Raw genomic sequence first — 4,280 nt, 5'->3', positions numbered from 1 at the left:
TACCATCTGTCCCAGTGACTTCCCTCAAAGGAAAAACTGAAGCTGGGTTAGGATGGGTGGAGGAAGGAAGTTATGTGTGTGTTTGTGTTTTGGGGGGGGGTGGCTGTAAATAGAGAATGAGTGGTTGGAGGGCTGAAAGTAGGTTGCCAATGTAGCGCTTCTAGAGTGGCCTGTAGTTGGGAAGGGAAGGGAAGAGTCTGGTGAATCAGGGTTGAGGAGGTTCTGGAGAAGTCTGGTGAGGAGAGGAAGCTGAGGAGGCCAGGAAAGCAGGAGAGTTTGTAGAAGCAGGTCCTAACCCAGCTTCAGTTTTTCCTTTGAGGGAAGTTACTGGGACAGATGGTATAATTAGTGTATATGTTTCCTTCTTGCTAGCAAGAAGGAGGTTCATTAGCTGGATCAAGGAGAGTAGAAGTTTTCGTCTGGATGAAATTTCATAGCAATAAAAAGTTGAGCTGGGGAACAGGAGAAGCAAAGGGAAGGTTTGAAGTAAAGATAAGTAAAAGAGAACCTCTTTCCATTTTCAGAATCTCTGGTAATAATTATAAAGATCCTTTAAAATAGTAGGGTCAAAAGGGCCATTAAATGGCCACTTAGAGTCATTATCTGATGACTATTGTGGCCAACAGTGATTGCAAAAGTGGCTAAGTTTGGAATTTAAATCAGGCTCTAGTTTTAGATGTTGTCCATGAGGCATCCCACTGGGGAGCCTAGAGATATAGAAGAAGACAAATACCTATTGAGTGAGAGTAGAAGTTATTAATTTTACCACTTGCAGCATTCTGAGGATAAATTTAATAACTAAGAGCAAGCAGCCAGGCTAAATTACCAGGTGTCATATGGCAACTAGGAGCCCAGCTGCAGGCCAGTGCCCAAGGAAGATGGTTTACCTAGGGTTAGGCTTTTCAAGCATTGAGAGAGAGCAAAACCATCTGACGAGAGATATATCTCACCCAAGGGAAGAGTCAATGAGAAGGGTCAGTCCTGAAGACTGTGGATACCTCCATCCCCAGGGACACTACAGGGTGGCCAGCCCTCCCTTGGGACCTGGGGTAATTTATAATGACCGAGGTGGGAAGCATAGCAATTCTCTGGTGATTGCATGGAGAACTATAGTGGTCTGATGGCTAGAATGTGAGCCTTGGTAGCAGCTAGACTTGTAGGGATAGGAGTCCCATTCTGTGGGCTTACCCCACATGGCAATGGTCATCCCATGTGGAAGCAGGACTGTGAAACTGGGCCCCATGTGGCAGTGGAAAAGAGAACACAGGAATCTACAATGGGAGGCTCAGATCCACAGATAGATCTATGCAGCATATCTGAACAAAATCACAACACTCAACACATCTTACTTGGGTGGGATTATCAGGAGAGGAAATGGAGGCAGGCTCTGGGAAAGGGAGGAAAAAAGAAGAGAGGGAAATGGAAGAAGGAGGCTTTTAATGTGGCAGGGTCCATGGTGCATGGGCAAAGGAACATAGTGATGCTGAACCACTTAGACAATTCGAGATGAAATGTATCTTACTGGTTCACTCAATAGCTGGCTGTAAGATATCTGATAGTCATGAAATCACATCTAGATGAACATGGATATCCTGATTGCCACCAGTCTTGTTATCTCTTAGTAGTATCAGAATATTTAGATTGTTTAAAATGTGAGCTTTTTGAAAGTAGGAGTTGGTGGCATTATTGTCTCATTACTTGAAAATTTCATACACGTATAGCCTAGTTTTTATCATTTTTCACAGCCGCATACACTTTCTAGTTCCCCACCTACTACTGTAAAACACTTTGCATAAAGTAACCTGAAGTGAGTAATAAATTTTTCTCTAATTTTCTATGTGTCCTACCTAGCTTATTTAGTTGCTTACATGTGTGCTGGTGGAGGATTACCTGCTGGCCCATGGGCAGCTTCTCAGTAACCACACAAGGGAAGAGGAGAAAAGCTTCCCCGGGGAACCAACAACTTCTCACAGACTTTAGTGAAGGGTTGTGCCTCCTGAAGAACACCTGCTTAGTCCTTGATGGTATACTGAAGGGTGCAGCCTCATTTGGGGTTCTTGCTTAGGTCTCTGAGCTGCTGTACATTGATAGATATGATTGTCTTGCTGTGTTCTTAAAACACCTTTTCCCCATATTTCTCTGCATGTACAGGCTCTGAGCCTATTCCCCAACCCACTCCCAGAGTCCTGATGTGCTCTGGTCTTTGGTAATTAAGGGGTGATATGGATATGTCATGCAGTGTAGAGCCATCTAAACTTAACTCCTAATCACCCTATTGAACTGTTAGGAACAAGTACATTTATTGCCACCCACTGAAACAGCTGCTACTCTGACAGAGGCTCAAGATGTACCAACATGCAGGAGTAATCCAAAGTGTTCAGCAGGGTTGCAGATGTCAATACGATGATGTTTTGAGTTCCCAAAAGGTTCTATAATATAAGCTCCAGTCTATAAATTCAGAATGGGCTTTTGGTAACCTCAAAGCCGACCCTACCTTCACAGACACACTTCCTCTAGCCAGAGAAGACCCTTTAATCCTTTCATAAAGTGCCACTGCCTAGTCTGTGACTATTGAGACCTTTGAGCCTTTGGGGGCCATTATCATTCAAACACCCACATGCTTTCAATTTCTTTAAAAAAACAACATTTCCTGTGTCTAGCACAGGTGGTGTTTGTGTGTCTAGGTGTGAGTGGGCTTTGGCAGGTGTATAAGGTATCTTCCCTATGTGCTTGTGTTTGGTATTGTAAATACAACATACACATGCATGCAGAGCCCTTTAAACCTGCCATCTTTATATGAGAATTTGTAGGAGGGTAGGCTATTTCCTTTCACCATGTGAGTTTCAGGTTTGAACTTAGACTCAGTCCTATTAAGTTTTTGAGGTGTGTAGTACCCCGCCTAGTTTGGACCTTACCGAGAGGGGTGGATATATATATATATACATATATATATATATATATATATATATATATATATATATGGATGAATGTATGTATGTTTGGATTGATGATTAACTAGTTATTTCCTTAATTCCTCAATTCATTGCTTGATTACATCTTTTGTTCTCTGAGGCCAGAGCATATGAATTTCCTCCTTTTCCCTGCTAGCTACTGCCTCCAAAGGGCTGTGTGGCTTCAGGCAGCAGTGGTTACATGTTCTCCTGATTTTGTAGTCTCCTGGTATCTCTTTTTCTCCCTTGCCCTATTCTTCTCAACAATGTCTTTCCTTCCCATCCTATTTATTTTTTATCAACCTTGTGTCCTTTGTTTTAAATCATACCTGTCTGTATCTTTTGACCTATGCTGCCTCAGATTTTCTCAGCTTTTCTGTTTACTCCTCCTTTCTCCCTCTTTACCCATAGCCTCAGACTGTTCCTCTTGTTCCCTTTAGTGGTTATGTCTTTGTCCCCCTTTATGATTGCACTTCCTCACTTTGAGTGCCTGCCCATTGTTCCTTCTGCCTTTATCCTTTCCCACAATGATTACTGTATTTTTATCTTCACATTTCAAACACTAAGCCATTGAGCCATGTGCAAGACATTTTTCCTTTATAGCCAAAATCCAGCTTCCTAAACCCATTTTGCTCTTCCAGAGCCCATTAGTTTTCTACTATTATCTTTTTTTGTTGTTGTATTCCTGTTGCTGTTGTTGCTGCTGCTGGTGGTTTTATTTGTAGTTGTAGAAATTGTCCTTGCAACCATCACAGCACTGTTAGTTGTTTCTTGAGATTGGGTTTCTGTATGACCAGGGTGGACTTGAACTCACAGATGGTCCTATTTCCACTTCAGGAGAAATAGAATTGAATCTTGCTCAGTCATCGGGGTGAGATGTGTACTTTCAAAGAAATTCCATTTCTCCATTTGAGAATAGTTTCCTGGTTGTATCCCCTTTTAATATTTTGTGTTCTGGAATTTATTCCTCCTCTAACCCCCACCCCCTATTTTTCCTTTAGTGTGTCTTCTCCATCAGATTCTTTTTCTTTTACATTTCATCCTTTCTAAATCCTCCCCCATATTTCCCCACATTCCCATACTTTCTCCCCATTGCTCCAAGCCTATTCCTGCTCCTCTTTCTAGGCTGATCTCATGCTTTTCCATATCTTTATCAAGTTTCAGCCACTTTCTCTCCATGACCACTTTGTAAATAAAGGACCTGTTTTTTTCTCTCCTTCTTCTCCACAATGATCTGTTTTTCTTTTCCAGCATATTCCCTTCTCTCCTCTTCGCCCTTGTTAAAACTTTTCCTGGTGCCTACTTTGCAAGTAGAGTGTTTGTAGTAGA

The sequence above is a fragment of the Mus caroli genome, unplaced genomic scaffold (genome assembly GCF_978045245.1).
Source record: "Mus caroli unplaced genomic scaffold, Mus_caroli_1 scaffold_5, whole genome shotgun sequence".
NCBI lineage: Eukaryota > Metazoa > Chordata > Mammalia > Rodentia > Muridae > Mus > Mus caroli.
Note: the sequence above shows the minus strand (reverse complement) of the source record.